The sequence below is a fragment of the Castor canadensis genome, chromosome 3 (assembly GCF_047511655.1).
Source record: "Castor canadensis chromosome 3, mCasCan1.hap1v2, whole genome shotgun sequence".
NCBI classification, from domain to species: Eukaryota; Metazoa; Chordata; class Mammalia; order Rodentia; family Castoridae; genus Castor; species Castor canadensis.
The window spans coordinates 180,711,349-180,732,170 of NC_133388.1; the positions used below are offsets into that span (position 1 = coordinate 180,711,349).

Sequence of the window (20,822 nt, forward strand, 5' to 3'; positions counted from 1 at the left end):
TTTGCTTTGTCATTTATGAGTATAATTGCTTCTACTTGCTTCCAGATTCCAATTGCTTGGAAAATATTTTTACATCCTTTCTTTTTAAGCCAAAGTTTATCTTTACAAGTGAACTATGTTTCTTGTAGGCACCAAACGTTTGGATCTTTTCATTGTTGTTAAATCTAATCCACCAATCATATATGTTGTTTCACCAATTGAGGTCATTGACATTTAGAGTTACTATTGAAAGGTATAATAATTTCTGCCATTTTATTAGTTTCATAGTATTTGGTTCTTCCTTACTCTTCCTTTGCCCCTCTACTTGTCTAGTGATATTTATTCTTTCTCATATTTTTGTTACTGGGTTTGTCTTCCTCTTCTGTGTTTAGGATTCCCTTAAGTATTTTCTGAAGTGATGATTTTGTGGTCATGAGTTGTTTTAGTCTCTGTTTATCATGGAAACCTTTTTTCCCCTTCTTCAATTAAGGTTAGTTTTGCTGGATACAATAATCAAGATTGGCAGTTATTTTCTTTCAGGACTTGAATTACATTAGTCCATTCTTTGTTTGCTTTTAAAGTTTCTGTTAAAAAAATCTGATAGTATTCTGATAGGTTTGCCTTTATAAGTGACTTGGCTCTTCTCTCTTGCAGCTTTCAATAATCATTCCTCACTCTGTATGCTTAATGTTTATATATATATAATATGACATGAGTAAAACTTAATTCCTTCTTACTTCTTCAGGGAGATGCTTTTTGATGGTGCTTAGAATTGTGTAAGACGTGATATGATTCATTACTCCCATACTACTATACTTCATGCAGTTTAGCTAATATTCTAAGAAATGAAGAACCATAAAACTTCTAAAACTGTATAAACTAAGATTTCTGTACCTGTCATTCCACTTATACAACTTATATTTAAGAAATAAATGACTCCCAGATTTCATGGATGTTTTCTAGTCTTTATCAGAACTTATTTCTCAGCAGTAATTGACATGGCTTACAATTCTTTTCTACTTAGCACACTCTCTTCCTTTGGCTCCAGGATACAATTTGCAAAATGTTCAAATTCCCTTGTTGCTCCATTCCTTACTTCTTTTCCTTGTCAAATTCTTACTGAGTCCTTGTGTATGCTAGGAAAGTTAGAAAATGCTCAGGATTAAGTGACAAATACAGACTCATGGTCCCCACCATGAGAGATGCAATGACTCCACTCTTGTGACTGTAACTCATGCCTAAATACAAGAGGCTCCAGAGTGATGCATGGTCTTTCTTTCTCTTCTTCCAACTGAGCACTCATTCCTCCTTCAACTCATCCCCATATAAAGACATCAAGAGAAGCTATCTGTGAGAAAAGAGATGTCACCAGATAGATCAGTGCCTTGATCTTTGATTCCCTGTGCTCAAGAAATATAAGAAATAAATGTTTATTAATTATAATAGTAATAATATGATGTGGGGATATTCCTTTATGGTATTGTCTGTTTGGAATCCTAAAAATGTCCTCTACATGGATGACAATCTCTTTCTCAAAATTTGAGCAGTTTTCTGCTAGTATTTTATTGAATATGTTTTCTATGCCTTTGGTTTGCACCTCTTTTCTTTTGTCTATGCCTGTGTTTCATAGGTTTGGTCTTTCAATGACATCCAAGAGATCTTAAATACTTCATTCATATTTCTATAGTTTTTTCTCTATCTTCCTCTGCATGTTCTAATACATCTACCTTCTCTTTAAGCATTAATATTCTGTTTTCAATTTGATTCAGCCTATTGATGAGACTTTTAACCAGGTTTTTTTTTTATTTCACTTATTGAGCTTTTCATTCCTAGAATTTCAGTTTGATTTTTATATCATTATTGCATTCCCTTTTCATGACCTGCATTGTCTTCTTTATTTTATTTAACTCTGGGTTTTCTTTAAATTCACTCAGGCTTAATTAATGTCCTCCTAAATTTCATTGTGCATTCTTATTATCATTTTTTGAATCCTTGATCTGAATTTCATCTACTTCACTCACTAATGTTTGTTATTGTGGAGTTGTTGAATTTTGGAGGAGTCCTATTGACTTGTTTCATCATATTTCTTGTGTTTCCAAATTGGGATTTGTGCAACTGAGGCCAAGTAGTTGATAGGAAGTTTTCATCACTTGTAGTCTTTAGTTGAAATAGTCTCAATGTTCAAGCAAGACAGGGTAGTGGTCAGGTTGAGATGCTATGACAATATGAATTTACCATGAAAATGAGAGTATGCTTCAGTAGCCTAGCACTTACCTATGTTGCCAGGACACTGGGTTTGATCCCCAGCACTGCTCAGATTGAGGTAAACTAACTTGAGTCTCTTGTAGCAGAGTCAGTTGTCCACTTTTAGATTTCTTCCACTACAGAGATTCCTAGTGCTTACTAGGAACCACTGCTTACTGCAAGGAACTTTTTAACTAATTGTAAAGCTGGTTATAAAAGTACAACCAATACCTTTGTCAGACATGAAAATTATCTTGGTCGAGTTCTTTCTTCTCATTCCTTATTTACACTAAATTCTCAACATCTTGGAATTCATCTCAAGAATATTTCTCAGATGCAAAATGTCTTTTCTCTTTAAACCAAAGGGTATGTAAGCAAGACATGCCCCTTGCTCAACTCCAAATGGCATCCCATATAAACTAACCACAGCCCAAAACTTTAGCCTTACATTCCTAATACTAATATGGCTGCTGAAATGCAGCCATAGTGATATTGTCTAAATGGCAAGTTGTATTTTTGAGTAGCAAAAAAATCAATGACATAATAATAACTAAAAGTAAGTGAAATACCTCTTAACCAAGTTCCTCCTTAACTCTTAGCTTCCCAGATTCACAGTGTAATAACTCAATGACAGAGGTGTTTCCAAACTATCTTTCACCACTTTTTTTCTCTTCCCACTTGCTGGTGTACCCTTTCTGGTTTTCTTCATCAAGTAACCTCCTGTTTATCTATAATGACTCAATGTTACTCTATCTGGAAAGACTCCTTCAAACTACCAATTTTTAATTAACACTCTACCTTCATGATGCTGTGGTGCTAAAAACATTGCTAATTTTAGTATTCTACAAATGACCAGCCAGTATAGGCTAGCTTACAAATCTCCTACTTCATGGAAACCATAAAGATTGAATTATACTTACTAAGCAGTCTAAAACCTTTGTAGATATTGATATTAGACTCAGTGCTTTTCTCGGAATTAGTTGAGTATGAATTCTATTTTCTATGAGGAAAATCCGTGTTTATAAAGATATACTTTCTTCATGAAATTATAACACTGAAAAACTCTTACCTTTGGTCACAAAAATAGTGACTAAAACAGAGCTTCCCAACACAAGGAGTAAAAAACTACTGAAGGACGATGACTGAGGCATCCCATTATAAAACATGCAAGCAATTTGCTAGGCAAGCCTATTGCTCCTACTAGAAATTGGTTCAGGAATAAGTCCTCTCCCAAAGTCTGAACATCCAGAAAGAAGCCATATGAGCAGAAAAATATTGAAAACCTGGGAAGAAAATACAGACCATACAATAAACTATAACAAACACACATTTTATTATGTTATGTTTATGTATTTGGGAATTTTTTTTTTTATTCATATGTGCATACAAGGCTTGGTTCATTTCTCCCTCCTGCCCCCACCCCCTCCCTTACCACCCACTGCACCCCCTTCTTCTCCCCCCCCAATACCCAGCAGAAACTATTTTGCCCTTATTTCTAATTTTGTTGTAGACAGAGTATAAGCAATAATAGGAAGGAACAAGGGTTTTTGTTGGTTGAGATAAGGATAGCTATACAGGGCATTGACTCACATTGATTTCCTGTGCGTGGGTGTTACCTTCTAGGTTAATTCTTTTTGATCTAACCTTTTCTCTAGTACCTGTTCCCCTTTTCCTATTGGCCTCAGTTGCTTTAAGGTATCTGCTTTAGTTTCTCTGCGTTAAGGGCAACAAATGCTAGCTAGTTTTTTAGGTGTCTTACCTATTCTCACCCCTCCCTTGTGTGCTCTCGCTTTTATCATGTGCTCATAGTCCAATCCCTTTGTTGTGTTTGCCCTTGATCTAATGTCCACATATGAGGGAGAACATACGATTTTTGGTCTTTTGGGCCAGGCTAACCTCACTCAGAATGATGTTCTCCAATTCCATCCATTTACCAGCGAATGATAACATTTCGTTCTTCTTCATGGCTGCATAAAATTCCATTGTGTATAGATACCACATTTGCTTAATCCATTCGTCAGTGCTGGGGCATCTTTGCTGTTTCCATAACTTGGCTATTGTGAATAGTGCCGCAATAAACATGGATGTGCAGGTGCCTCTGGAGTAACCTGTGTCACAGTCTTTTGGGTATATCCCCAAGAGTGGTATTGCTGGATCAAATGGTAGATCGATGTCAGCTTTTTAAGTAGCCTCCAATTTTGTTTCCAGAGTGGTTGTACTAGTCTACATTCCCACCAACAGTGTAAGAGGGTTCCTTTTTCCCCGCATCCTCGCCAACACCTGTTGGTGGTGGTGTTGCTAATGATGGCTATTCTAACAGGAGTGAGGTGGAATCTTAGCATGGTTTTAATTTGCATTTCCTTTATTGCTAGAGATGGTGAGCATTTTTTCATGTGTTTTCTGGCCATTTGAATTTCTTCTTTTGAGAAAGTTCTGTTTAGTTCACCTGCCCATTTCTTTATTGGTTCATTAGTTTTGGGAGAATTTAGTTTTTTAAGTTCCCTGTATATTCTGGTTATCAGTCCTTTGTCTGATGTATAGTTGGCAAATATTTTCTCCCACTCTGTGGGTGTTCTCTTCAGTTTAGAGACCATTTCTTTTGATGAATAGAAGCTTTTTAGTTTTATGAGGTCCCATTTATCTATGCTATCTCTTAGTTGCTGTGCTGCTGGGGTTTCATTGAGAAAGTTCTTACCTATACCTACTAACTCCAGAGTATTTCCTACTCTTTCCTGTATCAACTTAAGAGTTTGGGGTCTGATATTAAGATCCTTGATCCATTTTGAGTTAATCTTGGTATAGGGTGATATACATGGATCAAGTTTCAGTTTTTTTGCAGACTGCTAGCCAGTTTTTCCAGCAGTTTTTGTTGAAGAGGCTGCTATTTCTCCATCGTATATTTTTAGCTCCTTTGTCAAAGATAAGTTGCTCATAGTTGTGTGGCTTCATATCTGGATCCTCTATTCCGTTCCACTGGTCTTCATGTCTGTTTTTGTGCCAGTACCATGCTGTTTTTATTGTTATTGTTTTGTAATATAGTTTGAAGTCAGGTATTGTGATACCTCCTGCATTGTTGTTTTGACTGAGTATTGCCTTGGCTATTCGTGGCCTCTTGTGTTTCCATATAAATTTAACAGTAGATTTTTCAATCTCTTTAATAAATGTCATTGGAATTTTGATGGGAATTGCATTAAACATGTAGATTACTTTTGGGAATATAGACATTTTGACTATGTTGATTCTACCAATCCGTGAGCATGGGAGATCTCTCCACTTTCTATAGTCTTCCTCAATCTCTTTCTTCAGAAGTGTATAGTTTTCCTTGTAGAGGTCTTTCACATCTTTTGTTAGGTTTACACCTAGGTATTTGATTTTTTTTGAGGCTATTGTAAATGGAATTGTTTTCATACATTCTTTTTCCGTTTGCTCATTGTTAGTTTATAGAAATGCTAGTGATTTTTCTATGTTGATTTTATATCCTGCTACCTTGCTATAGCTATTGATGATATCTAGAAGCTTCTGAGTAGAGTTTTTTGGGTCTTTAAGGTATAGGATCATGTTGTCTGCAAATAGGGATATTTTGACAGTTTCTTTACCTATTTGTATTCCTTTTATTCCTTCTTCTTACCTAATTGGTCTGGCTAGGAATTCCAGTACTATGTTGAATAGGAGTGGAGATAGTGGGCATCCTTGTCTGGTTCCTGATTTTAGAGGGAATGGTTTCAGTTTTTCTCCATTAAGTATAATGCTGGCTGTAAGTTTGTCATATATAGCTTTTATAATGTTGAGGAACTTTCCTTCTATTCCTAGTTCTCTTAGAGCTTTTATCATGAAATGATGTTGGATCTTAACAAAGGCTTTTTCTGCATCTATTGAGATGTTCAAGTGGTTTTTGTCTTTTCTTCTGTTAATGTGGTTTATTACGTTTATTGATTTTCGTATGTTGAACCACCCCTGCATCCCTGGGATGAAGCCTACTTGGTCGTGGTGAATAATCTTTTTGATGTGCTGCTGAATTCAGTTTGCCATTATTTTGTTGAGGATTTTTGCATCAATGTTCATTAAGGAGATTGGCCTATAGTTCTCCTTTTTGGAGGTGTCTTTGCCTGGTTTTGGGATAAGTGTAATAGTGGCTTCATAAAATGTGTTTGGCAGTTTTCCTTCCCTTTCTATTTCGTGGAACAGTTTAAGGAGGGTTGGTATCAGTTCTTCTTTAAAGGTCTGATAGAATTCAGCAGAGAATCCATCAGGTCCTGGACTTTTCTTTTTGGGGAGACTCTTGATTGCTGCTTCAACTTCATTTTGTGTTATATATCTATTCAGGTGATTAATTTCCTCTTGGTTCAGTTTTGGATGATCATATGTATCTAGAAATCTGTCCATTTCTTTTAGATTTTCAAATTTATTTCAATATAGGTTCTCAAAGTAGTCTCTGATGATTTCCTGGACTTCCATGGTGTTTGTTGTTATCTCCCCTTTTGCATTCCTCATTCTACTAATTTGGGTTTTTTCTCTCCTCATTTTAGTCAGGTTTGCCAGGGTTCTATCAATCTTGTTTATTTTTTCAAAGAACCAACTTGTTGTTTCATTAATTCTTTGTATGGTTTTTTTGGTTTCTATTTCGTTGATTTCAGCTCTTATTTTTATTATTTCTCTCCTTCTATTTGTTTTGGGATTTGCTTGTTCTTGTTTTTCTAGGAGTTTGAGATGTATCATTAGGTCATTGATTTGGGATCTTTCAATCTTTTTAATCTATGCACTCATGGCTATAAACTTTCCTCTCAAGACTGCCTTAGCTGTGTCCCATAGGTTCCGGTAGGTTGTGTTTTCATTTTCATTGATTTCCAGGAACTTTTTAATTTCCTCTTTTATTGCATCGATGATCCATTCTTCATTAAGTAATGAGTTATTTAGTTTCCAGCTGTTTGCATGTTTTTGTCTTTACTTTTGTTGTTGAGTTCTACTTTTACTGCATTGTGGTCAGATAGTATGCATGGTATTATTTCTATTTTCTTATATTTGCTGAGGCTTTCTTTGTGCCCTAGAATATGATCTATTTTGGAGAAGGTTCCATGGGCTGCTGAGAAGAATGTATATTGTGTAGAGGTTGGATGAAATGTTCTGTAGACATCTACTAGGTCCACTTGATCTATTGCATATTTTAGATCTTGGATTTCTTTATTGAGTTTTTGTTTGGATGACCTATCTATTGATGATAATGGAGTGTTAAAGTCTCCCACAACCACTGTGTTGGCGTTTATATATGCTTTTAGGTCTTTCAGGGTATGTTTGATGAAATTGGGTGCATTGACATTGGGTGCATACAGATTGATGATTATTATTTCCTTTTGGTCTATTTCCCCTTTTATTAGTATGGAATGTCCTTCAAACATGATTAAGACCCAAATATTCCAAGTATTGTGTGACACAAAAGGACTTGTAATAAAAAGGAAATTAGGAAAACTTAAAAATATAATTATGGAACATAATTTCCATAGTGAATAGAATGAATAGTTAAATAATTGAATTTTTAAAAATAATATGCATATTCTATTGTTATAACTGAGCTAAAGGCATGTACATGATACCTAGACATGAAACTTACCATGTTTCATGACACTAAGTGGAAAGTGTACATACTGCATTCTGAAGAGACAAATGCCAAATAATTTTTGTTACTTCATAGGAAGATCACCATACTTAGTAAGATACTTGTATCTCTCAAAAACACAAGGATTGACTTAATATGTAGTTGGAATTTTTTAAACTTAATATGACATAAAAATGAGTATTTTGTAATTTGGAACAGAATATTGGTATATTTTAAAATCAAAATTACTATATTAAAGCCAGAGGAATAAAAATATACATTACAATCCTACATCTGTTTATATAACATAAAACTTTACAATATACACTCTGTGAGATTATTGCTTTTATGATTACAAACTATTTCAGTTTCATATTTTAAGTCCTTTTTCATACATCTTTCTGCAAAAGAGACAGCTTTCTCTCTTCATTATTTTAGTTCTTATCACGTGCCTTGAGTATATTATATATCCATTTATCTATGTGAAAAATTAAAAAAAAATGGGAGGAGAGGAAAATATTACTTAAATCTAAGGACAAAATGGTAATTTAAAACAATCTAAGTATTAATTTTGAGGAATTCATTTTTTTCTTTTTTTTTTTTTGCAGCACTAGTGTTTGAACTGTTGGAACTCAGATCTTCACTCTTGCTTACAGGTACTCTCATTGCTTGAGTCACTCCATCACCCCATAATTTTTTAATCTAATGTGAACCTTTGCCAGATGTTAAAATGGCTACTTCAAAGGTAAGATTAAATTTCACTCCACTTGATAGTTTATAAGAGATAATTATTTATTTCTTAAATAGCAGTCAAAAATTATGATAGTTTAATATTTTAGAATAATCTTCCTTTCACATTTGAATTCTAACTATTTTGAGTGGTATCATATTCAGCCAGACCATTTCTATCTGTTTACCTTGTTCAGACACTGGAAGATCTAAAATAGCCTTGCAAAGATGCTTTTCATATCTATACTTATCACAAGAAAGGTTGAAAAACATGCAGCCAGCATTACTGACTGCTTTCCAAATATAAAATCATAGGCTGTATTCACAGGTTGCCAGGTTCAGTACAAATGCTCATCATAACAATCTGTGTGTCTTCTAAGGAAATCATGTCTTCTCTTTCTATGATTTTCCAATTGTCAAAATTGATCTAGAAATCAGTCTCATGTAAGAAATCTGTAACTTTTAACTTTTATTGTTTTGTAGAAGTGAACTAATCATCTCAAATAAATCTTTCACTCCACATTTTCTCATGTAATTATATAAAATGAAGGAAAGCCATTCATTTGAAACAGGTGGAGATCAAGTGAGGATAGAGTCCAATGTTACAAAGCCTTTGGCAAAATTTGAAATGGAAATTACATATATATGATTCAAATTATTATTTTATAACCTTACTATTATACTGCCTTCTATTATAAATAAGATTTATCAATATGTCTGAAAACCAGATTTTTCTTCTTTGTTATTTAGTAGAACTTTGTTAAGGCCCAATCTTCCCATTCATTTTGATGTTCCTATTCCGCTAGTTTCCATAAGTCATAACCATCTTATGATCCCATTTCCTGGAAGTAGTTTCCATATAGAATATTTCATTATTTCCAACTTCTCTTTACGTTTCTTCATCTTGTAGAAAGAGGTATGTGCTGTCCTTTCAACCTGTAATTCCAAGGGGTTAGCATGATGCTGAAACCATTGGATATGTGTTATAAAATGAAAAGGCAAACTACTTATGATATACTGAATAAGCAAAGCACTGTCCTACACACTGTCTGATTAACAATGACCTTTGCTATTCTGATTTTTTTTTGTTTTATTCAAATCTTCCTCCATTTTGTATCTTAAAATCTTAAGGAAAAAAGCAAAAAAGAAAATGTTTAGATGCAGCAAAGGGGATATTTATTTGCAATATTATTATCTGTGTTACCCATGCTCCCACTACTCAACAACAGAACCAAATAAAAAAAATTATCAACTCATAAAGCCACATTTATGATAACATTCAAAGTACATAACAAGTAAAATAATTTAAATAGTGGAAAAATCAATGTTTTAACAAATGTTTTAAAATATATTGTGTATACATTCTAAAATTGCTTCCAAGTAATATGTAAAGTTTGGATAAATTATTTCCCAATGATTTGAAGAGTTGAAAAATTATTTGTTGCTTATTAAACACACTGTTTTCCTAACTAAGTAATGATGCTCATAACTGTGTCATGATTGTCATAAATTCTCCCCAAGAATTTCTCATTACATTAACTACATATGGTAATTGATTGTCCCATTGTATTGAACTTCTCCTTTTCCTGGTGAACTACTAGAAATATTTCAATTAACTTTTTCTATTATACTATTGGAAGTATTTTATATTTTTGAGATCTCTACTCATTTTATATATAAAATGAATTTATTATATGTATTGAATGTCAAATTGTACAATAAAAGAATGTCTTTTTATATTCAATATTTTTAAATCCTTTCAACTAATAAGTTTTATATGCCATTTTAAAATATCAAACATGACAATGAAGAACAGGGATATTCATGTACAGTTTTTTCTACATTGCCCAGAGTTGCTTATAGCATACACTCAATCACAATTGAAGCTTAAATGTTGAATACATCTTATGGATCACTTTTCCATCCATATGATATAACCTATATTACCTCAATACATCATATAAGCAACTTGACTTTTGTTTTCATTTCTTCTAAATATAATTGCTTTCCTACTCACATCAATCTATAAGACAACCAAAAGTCATTAGCCATGTGTTGAAACCTAGCTCACTGCAGACATGAAAGAGTAAAGAAAGACCACTTAGAAAGAAAATGTCCATGAAATGCTTTGTTTATTCATACTTTCCCTTTTAGAAAATACTGATCATGCATGCAGACTGCAAATTTAAATAATATGTTTGGAATCAACTTGTTGAGCTCTCAGATCATGTCCTTCAAATGGAAACAAATCACTAGAGATGCATGAGGCAAATGGATAATTCTTGTATTATTTCTGCTGAGGGATGACAGCGAAAGCAGAATATTAGGATGTTTTACACTAACCCAACAGCAGGGACAACAGGGCAGAAGAATGACAACAATAGGTTCTGACTGCAAAGAATCAGAGAGTAAATGAGGATATATCTGTGACTCCTCATTTCCTTCTATGCCTTAAAAAATGACATAATAAGGACTCTTGAAACACCTGTATAACTGCCCCTAGTTAATTCTTTTCAAATTCCCACATATTAAAATTATTTTGCAAAACATAAGTACCAAGTACACACAAATGGTAGAAAATTATAGTAGTCAGAATTTGAGTCTGTCCTGACTTCTTACATTTCTTGGCTATTTATATCAATAATTTTACTCATTTTTCATCTGTATTTGGTGGTGAGATAATTTCCCTTACCTCAGTAGTCAGACTTTGTACAACATCTTTCTTCTTATTGATACAGGCAATTCTCTGTAGTTCTCTTAATGCACGTTCTGTTTTTCCAGTTATCATGAGCCAGCGGACTGACTCTGACACCCAACTATGAAAAAGAGATAGGTAGAATTATTTTTTGTCATATTCCAGTCCAGAGAGATATCCTTCTTTTCATAAAAGGATTAATATTTCTGGCATATATAATCCCTCCTACTTAGAAAGCAGTCTTAGATTTAACTAACACTCTACCTACACATTAATTCCACAGTCATACTCTGTTTCCAACCTTCTTGTTATTTTAAAACAGGAAGATCTTAAACAAGCAAGAATGTCTTTTTTTCAGAAATGGAGGATAAGAGGGTAAAACAGTTTCTGTCTGCAGGTCAGTACCAGTGGGAGGGGAAAGGACACTAGAAAGGGTAAATATGACAGAAATATTATGCACTCATGTTTGAAAATGAAAAAAAAAGAAACCCAATGAAACTGTTCTAAGAATGAGAGGGGGATAAAGGAGCATAATGGATGAAGTAAATTTAACTTAGATATATCATAAGCACTTTTGTAAATGTCACAATGTATCCCCAGTACAATATTATTATAATAAAAAATAAAAGAAATTCAGTTCTTGAAAAAAATACAAGAAGAATTTTTTAAAATTTTTATTCCTGAGTAAGGATTCTCTGATTCAAAGACAAATATGATCTTCTCTTTTACTTTTTATTTCAGAAATTACTACTGCCTTTATATGAGGTTCTATTTTGGGATTCCTAATATTTAAGGATAAGCCTCCCTATGTTTTAATAAGTTTTACATATTATCAAAATTTTATATTGTCAATTTTAAATGATATCAAGTAATTTATTCCTGAGAAGATTAAAGTCCTCTGAACACAATAATCAGTTCTCTGGTATTTTCTAACACAAGAATCAGAACCAGAAAAGGAATCACTTAAAATCAATACTCTTCCGTTTTCTTTTATTTAGGAATACCTTTCTGTGTATTGACCTTAGAAGCATTTCAGATCCTTTTGAAGTGAAAAGAAAACCATTAAATGAAAATGTTAAAGCACCAAGTCACCTAATTTTATCAATTTACTACAAAGCTTATTCTCCTATAATTGTTTCTTGCCACTTTCAATTTTTAAATCTTTTTTCTGAGTATTTCTTTTAAAAATTGTTCTGAGTGCAAGAATAAATGGTGAATTGTTCTTCAGTATAGATAACAAAAACTTTAAGAATCACAATCATTGCAGCAATGTGTCTAAGTACAAAACAAAGTTCACATACCTGACAAGAAGAGAAGTAATGAAGTAGGGCAAGGCTATGACTAATTGGAGCATGTGCCAATCTCAGATAGCATAAGCCAGTCCTCCAAGTAATGCCTGGCCAACACTCATAAATAGTCCATAAACTGTTAAAACTATAGGATGCCACCTCTGTGCTGTCCCTTCTAAACCTAATTTAAAAATTAAGACACTCAGCACCACTTAAAAGAGATGATTGAATAATGTAACATATATGTACAAATATAGGCAAACTTACAAAGTACCATACTGTTGATTTGAACAGAAACTAGGCAGGCAGACAACAGAAATCTCAAAATACAGTAAAGTGAGAAAATGGGGGCAAATGCATAACAGATACTGAATATCCCACAGGCTAGGCAACAAATGACCAACAATGGCTTCCGTCCAAATCTGTGGAAACAGCAGTTAACTTCATGAAAAATATACCAAGTTAGAACATTACAAGAGAATTTTCATAACATTTAGTTTCTAGTTTTCCAAGTTACTAACCACTCAAGCTTGATGAAAAAAAAAACACACATACACTGGAAATGGCAATTAAACTGATACAATTTTAGCTATGAGTCAGTAATCACATGCCTTAATAGAATAGAACACACATACTATGCTACAAAAAATTAGGGTGTTAATTTTTAAAGATACAAAATGCATAACTGTGTAGATGGTATCATGTTGCATTCTATTCCACTCAATTCTATTCTACTCATCTTTCCACCTGGTCTTTGTTGTATATCATGAAGCTTTGTGGATTATACTTTTCAAATACACTTAATTTTTTTTTAAGGCACAAAATTTGGGATAGCATTTTTACTGTGTCTCACCAAAGAATCAGCAACTTTGGAGAACAATGTGAAGCCTGTCAAATAATTTATGAAAAATAATATTTTGGTTTCTAAAATATGGTTCACAAAGGAATTTTAACTAAAAAATCATAAAATTAAATTTTATATGTACAACCTTACTTTAGAACTTTGTCCCTTAGTGAGATAACACTGTATTATGTGTGCACAAAGACTAGCAGAATATGTTGTCACACAGGTAAGCATATCTTTTCCATATACTATGTTTTCTTCTCAAGCTCTCAATACATTTAGCCTATTCTCCTCATCATTAATAAAAACAATAGTGATATTTTTTCTAGAATTCTACATAAGATCTCAGCCATGAGTTCTTTGCAATTATTATTATATGCAATTCATGTATAAAAGGAAGTTATAAATATTTGAAATTTATTTCCAAGTTTTGTCTCCATGTTACAGACAAAAGTGATCAAATGTCAGAAGTATAAAAAATGGAATGTAGGCTTCTCATTCTTGCTTTGTAATAAATCCTACTGTACTGTATTTATACCACAACACTTACTAAAACACGTAATTGAATTTTTATGATTCTTAAATCCTGTCCATCTGCCTTTTAACGATGATATATATGATGGTTATTTTGTACTTGCATACTAGATTATTCTAGATATACTAGAATTCAGGTAGATAATTTTCTCTATCTAATCCTGTTACTATCATAGTTATTGCCATTCAAGGTTCAGTGCCAATCTTTGTTTCATCTCTGTCCTCAACAGATATCCATATGTACTAATTGGATTTCTTTGATTCCTTGTAAAATTAATTTCTTTATTCTTAATCTTTTTATTTTAAAACTTACCTTATTTTCAACCTGGATCTTTTTCTTACCAAATCTTATTTTCTCTCTAGTTTTGTTTCTAGAAATTTTGTCAACAGCTAACCAGTCAATCGCCGTATTTCAATAGCTTTTTCTTCCCTCATAGGTATACCCACAGAGGGATCTCACTTTAAGTGTGCATATTATATACATTGTTATAAAGAGCATACAGACAGCAGTGTTTCCAGGTACCACTATTTTCTGATACCACTAATTTCTGATTTGGTAGTTACCTCTATCAAATTTAAGGAAAAAAAGAGGATTCAGTCTTCACAAAAGTTTGCTTCTTAAATTTACCTCTCATGGTTATCTTCTGTGAGCTTTATTTATCAATCAAGCTTTTTACTCACAAGTTCTTCAAATGTTTGCTTATCTATTGTTTTACATCTTCCTCTTACCTGGGAATTTTCAGTTCTTTATGGATCAGTTTAGGTTCATGCCTATTGGAAGCATGCAATACTGACTTCGGTCTTCCAAAGTTTCTCACATCCTTAAACCATATCTACCTTTGATTTGGATTCCATTCTTTGCATATTTAGACCCTTTTAATGTGCAAAATTCTCAATAAAATGTGTACAGTCTTTCCATAAGTCTCTAGGTTTGCAGATGATCCTTATTGAGAAGAAACTTACCTGTCAGAAAGGATGCCACTGACAGTAATGCCCATCAAATACCCAGCCATAGAAATGGCCTGTGCAAAGTATCTGAATGACTGAAAATCACATACTAAGTCCCACTGGAAAAGATTGAATAGAAAACAGCATAGCTTAAATCATTAAAAATGCCAGTTAAGAAAAGTTCGTGAATATAACTATTAGACAGGTTTGTGTAATGAGATAGAGTGCAAAATTACTTTTAATATATACAATGGCTGCATTCTAGGTACCAGTCTAGAATCTGGGAGTAAGTAATTTGGTCAGTACTATAGATAACACCCATAGGGTTGTAGAAATTAAAATCTCTACAACAAACGAGGCATGTAGTATGCACCTAAAGTATATGAATATAACAATTTGCAATTTAAGGAAAGTTCATTATCCTTCCGTTCACAGTACAAATTATCCTTCCTCAAGTTATACCAAGAAGCACAAGAGGAAGGAACACTAACAAACACATTCTACAAAGCAAGTATTACCCTAACACAGAAGTCAGATAAAGACAAATCAAAAACATAAAGTTATTGGCCAATATCCCAATGAACATAGATGCAAAAATTCTCAATAAAATACTTGCTAACAAAATCCACCAACACATTAAAAAGATCATACACCATGATCAAGTAGGTGTCATTCCAGAGATACAAAGATGGTACAATATTTGCAAAACAATAAACATAACACAGCACATGAACAGAATCAAGGACAAAAGCCACATCATCATATCAGTAGATACAGAAAAAGCCTCTGACAAAATTCAACAAGGTATAGAAGACACATTCCTCAACATTATAAAGACTTTATATGACACACCCATAGCCAACATCATATTAAATGGGGAAAAACTGAAACAATTTTCTCTAAAATCAGGAATGAGACTGAAATTCCTAGCCAGAGCAAAAAGACAGGAGAAAGAAATATAAGGGATTCAAATAGGAAAGAAAGAAGTCAAATTGTCCCTATTTGCAGATGATATTATTCTATACTTGAAAGACCATAAAAACACAATGAAAAAATTCTTAAATCTCATAGACACTTTCAGCAAGTAGCAAGATACAAATCAATACAAAAAATGAGTAGCATTTCTATACACAAACAATGAACAGTCTGAGAAAAAAATCAAGAAAACAATACCATTCACAATAGCTTCAAAAAATTTAAAATATCTAGGAAATGGCAAAGGAGATGACTGACCTATACAATGAAAATCACAAGTCACTAAAAAAATCAATGAAGATATCAGAAGATGGAAGGACATCCCATACTTGTGGATTGGCATAATCAATAGTGTGAAAATAACTATCCTTCTGAAAGAAATCTATATGATCAATGCAATCCCTTTCAAAATTCCAATGACATTCTTCACCAAGACAGAATAGTCAATCTTAAAGTTCATACAAAAGCACGAAAGACCTTGAATAGCTACAGAAATCCTGAGCCAAAAGAGCAATGCTGGAGGTATCACAATATTTGACTTCAACCTATATTGCAGAGTCAAAGTAATAAAAATAGCATGGTGTTGGAACAAAAACAGACATAGACATGAAGACCAATGATATATAATAGAAAACCCTGACAAAAACCCACACAACTACAGCCATCTGATTTTTGACAAAGGTGCCCAAAATATGCATTGGAGAAAAGATAACCTTTTTAACAAATGGTACTGGGAAAACTGGCTTTCCACCGCAGAAAACTATAACTAGATACCAGCCTCTCACCTTGTACTGACATCAATTCAAAATGGATTAAAGAGCTTAAAATAAGATCTGAAATTAACACAAGAAAAAATAGGGAACACCCTGGACTACACTGGACTACTAGGCATAAGTAATAACTTTATTAGAAATCCAATAGTTCAACAATTAAGAAAAAGTATTGACAAATGGGACTCTATGAAACTAAAACATTTTTGCACAGCAATAAAAAGAGTCGCCAGACTAAAGAAACAGCCTACAGAATGAAAGAAAATCTTTTTATTAATCCATCTGACAAGGGATTAATAACCAGAATATTCAAGGACTTCAAAATACTAACCTATCAAAGAATCAGCATCATTCATTTGATGTTGATGAATAAATCATTCATTTATTGAATAAATGAGCAAATGAACTGACCAAATAATTTTCAAAAGAAGAAATATGGATAGCCAATAAACATGAAGAAATTCTCAACATCTTTCGCCATAAAGGAAATGCAAATCAAACTACATTGAGATTCTACCTTACCTCAGCCAGAATGGCCATCATCAATAACACAAAAAACAACAAATGCTGATGAGGATGTGGGGAAAAGGAACATTTCTACACTGTTGGTGAGAGTGTAAATTAGTGCAACCTCTTGGAAAGCAATATGGATGTCCCTCAAAAAACAAAAATAGAACTACTATACAATCCAGTGACACCACTCCTGGGCATAAATCTGAAGGAATGTGCTCCAAGATGTGATAGAGCCACTGTAGACTCATGTTTTTTCAGCACTATTCCAATAATTGAGCTTGGGAAGCAGCCCAGATGCCCCAGGACTGATGAATGGATTAAGAAAATATGATATATATGATATATATATGCAATATATATGCAATGGAGTTTTATTCAGCCATAAAGAAGAATAATAAAATTATCTTGTTTGGAGATAAATGGATAGACCTGGAGAACTTCATGTTAAGCAAAGTAAGCCAGGCTAAAAAGTCAAAAGTTGCATGTTTTTCCTCATGTGTGGACCTATAAGTTAAATGTATATCTATAGATGTATGTATTATTACAAGTATATACACACAAACACACATACATACATATAGATAGTGAGACAGTGAACAAGATTGTATTAGTGAATCTGAGGAGACTACAGGAGGAGGGAGAAGTAGGCAAAAAATTTAAACAAATCCATATATATATGCAAATAATATAATGTAGTACACTGTAAGCTATTGAATATTAGGGGAGCATGAATAGTGGGGGATTATTGATAGAGAGTGAATAAGTAATGAGTGGGTTTATTTGATTAAAGCATGATACATACAGGCTTGAAGTACCAAGGAAAAGCCTTCTTTGACTATCAATATACACTTGAAAAAATTAAGAGCAGGAAGGTAAAATAGGTCTTTTCTGGGGCCAAGTGCCAGTAAGAGGTAGGTGGGCATAAGGAAAGGGTGAATGAAGGTGAATATGGTGGATGTATTTTGTATTCATGTTTGAAAATAGAAGAATGAAATCTGTTGAAACTGTTCTAAAAAAACAGAGGGCAAAGAGGAAGAGGGAGAACAATAGACAAGGTAAATCTAACTAAGATATATTGAAGGCATATATATGTAAATATTGCTATATATCTTCCTGTACAAACATTATATGGTAATAAAATTTTAAAAAGAAAATTGTAATAGCATAAAATAAAATAAAAGAGGCCTTCAGAGTGAGGATGTTGGAGCAAGATTGCTACACTCTTACAAACAGAGATGGTGATAAGATTCAGAAATACTAGTACCGTAGTGAAAGTGCAGCAAGAACCAAAAATATCCACTGCCTACATAGTGGCACAGCCTCTCCTGCCTTCCATTACTGAGGTCTTGATGTTCCATGGGACTCCTTGAACCAAGAGGCCTTATAAGTGAAATAATAGAAAAAAACAAGGTGAATTCATTTAGTGCACTGTGACCATATCCAGGATGGGGAAAAACAACATGGAAGTGAATTGCAAAAGGAGGTGATCATGTATTAAATATTCCCTGCATTAAAAGTAGAAACTCAAAAGCTAGATAAACTGACTTATAGAAAAATAGTTTCCAGATGATAAACTTAATTAAGTATTCAGTGAAGGTTTTACTATCACATAAAGTGTGGTAAGTTATAGAAAAGAATATATAGTAGTAAGAAGGGTATTTCAGAGACTAAGAAAGCCCTCTAGGAAGAAAAGCTCATTAAATAGAGAGCATAATTAGGAAGGGCATGAAGTTGGATTAAAAGGGATTTAAAAGGGAACATATAACAAGTGGATATAAAGAGGAAGAAAACACCAAAACTATGATCAGTGGCATTGTGTAGTAGACAGCAAAGAAAGTCTCCTGTACTCAAAAAGCTATGGGATTTGAGGTGGTAATTATGTGAAATTAGAATACAGGAAGGGACCACAAAATAAAGTGTCTTGCAAGCAAAGTTAAAAACTTTTTATGTTATTCTAAAAGTTATAGAAATCTATTGAAGATGTTTGAGCAAATATCAGTGTTTTAAGGTTTCTAATATGTTCCTGTGACTGAATTGAAGAAAGGAAGAGACTGTTACAGGAGTCTAGAGAAGAGATTATGGTACTGTACTTGTGTGGCATTTATGAGAAAAAAGTGAAATTTCAAAGGTAAAGAACAAGCAGAACTCTATGATGGATTCCCTGTAACCAATGGGAAAAAAGGAACCTCAAGGCAGTTCCCCCGTCTAAAGCTATAACCACTGAGCTGCTTTTATAGTGGATGTCATTGAAAGCACTTCTGAAGTTGCCACTGAAACAATTATGAGGTATTAAAGTGGATATTGAATAAAAACACCTAATTAACTCTCAACATTTGAACAATGCAAAAGTCTGTTGGACAATGAGGGTATACTTATTTCTTGCTAAATTAATAACTAATCTCCAAGGACAAGTCATTATCTTTTAGCTTTTGTTAAACTTAAGCTCAAGTCTTCTGAAAAGTGAATGAACCGAAGCAAAGAACAGAAGTAGAGAAAGGAGTGGAACTGTGTCCTTAGTACACTCTGACGCCTGTGACTAATAATCTACCGTGACACTTTTACTTCTCTTGACTTCCAGGAGAGTAAATCCATTGAAACAGTCATTTCAAAACATTCCTTGCACACTTTCTTCTAAAGTGTTAAATATGTGTCTTTACACATTTAAGTGTTTTTAAAGAAACATAATACAACATACATCATTTAAAACAGCATAATATTGATCTGGAATTTATTAATATGGGAATACCAAATCTAACATTGTATCTATGATAAATATACCTATCATAATATAAACACATGCTTTCAGAAAATTCCTTCAAGTTATCATGAAAGCTTTATTAAAAACATATTAATGTAAAGAAGAAAATGAATTTATTATAAAACTCTACTTGAAACAGTTAAAGATTTTAATAGGATATATCAAATATATGGCTGTTATATTAGTTGTTAGTTTAAAATTATTAATATCCTATTAATTGTTCATTTTAAAGTGTATAAAAGATACAGGATTTAAAAGCTGAACTTGCAGCTACATATATATTATTATCACTTTAATGCTATTATCTCAACACAAATGATTCAAAGAAACCCCAGACAGCTGAAAAGAAAAGCCAGGATGAGAAGAAAGGAAGGCAATGAAAACCAGATCAAGAAAGGGCAAAGTTCCAAAATCTAGATTTATCATTTTCATCAAACTCTTCACTCATGGAGCCTCCTAGGGAATTTCTGCTGCTGCTGAAGGACAGTAACTTATTTGGGATGAATCCTGACCTAATTTACACGACTTATGTGAAGAGGAAACTTTTTTCTAATTAAATCTAAAAGTGATATTATAAGGATATTCCAGACCCTACAAGAACATATGCATTACAATGTCTGCATTACCTTTATAATATTTAAACTAATGAATTCAAAAATCAACATGGCCCCAAGCATTGTAGCTATGGAATTTCTACATTAAGTTCTCAGGGTTGTATTAGGATTCACTACTCAGAAGACTTGAGCTTAATTCTGACAAAAACTAAAAGATCATGGTTCAATCTCAGGAGCTTAGTTATTAATTTAGCAACACTAAGTGTATGCTCACTGTCTAACAGACTTTCACATTGTAGAAATGTTAAAAGCGTAATTAGGTGCTTCTATGCAATATCCACTTGAATACCTTATAATTGTTCTGATGGTGTTTGTCCCAGGCACACTTCATAGGGCAAAT

General features: G+C 33.1%; 1 pseudogene; it reads right to left on the reverse strand.

The window, feature by feature from the left end:
- LOC109680171 (solute carrier family 22 member 22-like) overlaps positions 1 to 20,822 on the reverse strand; it is a 94,450-nt pseudogene that overhangs the window by 17,588 nt on the left and 56,040 nt on the right.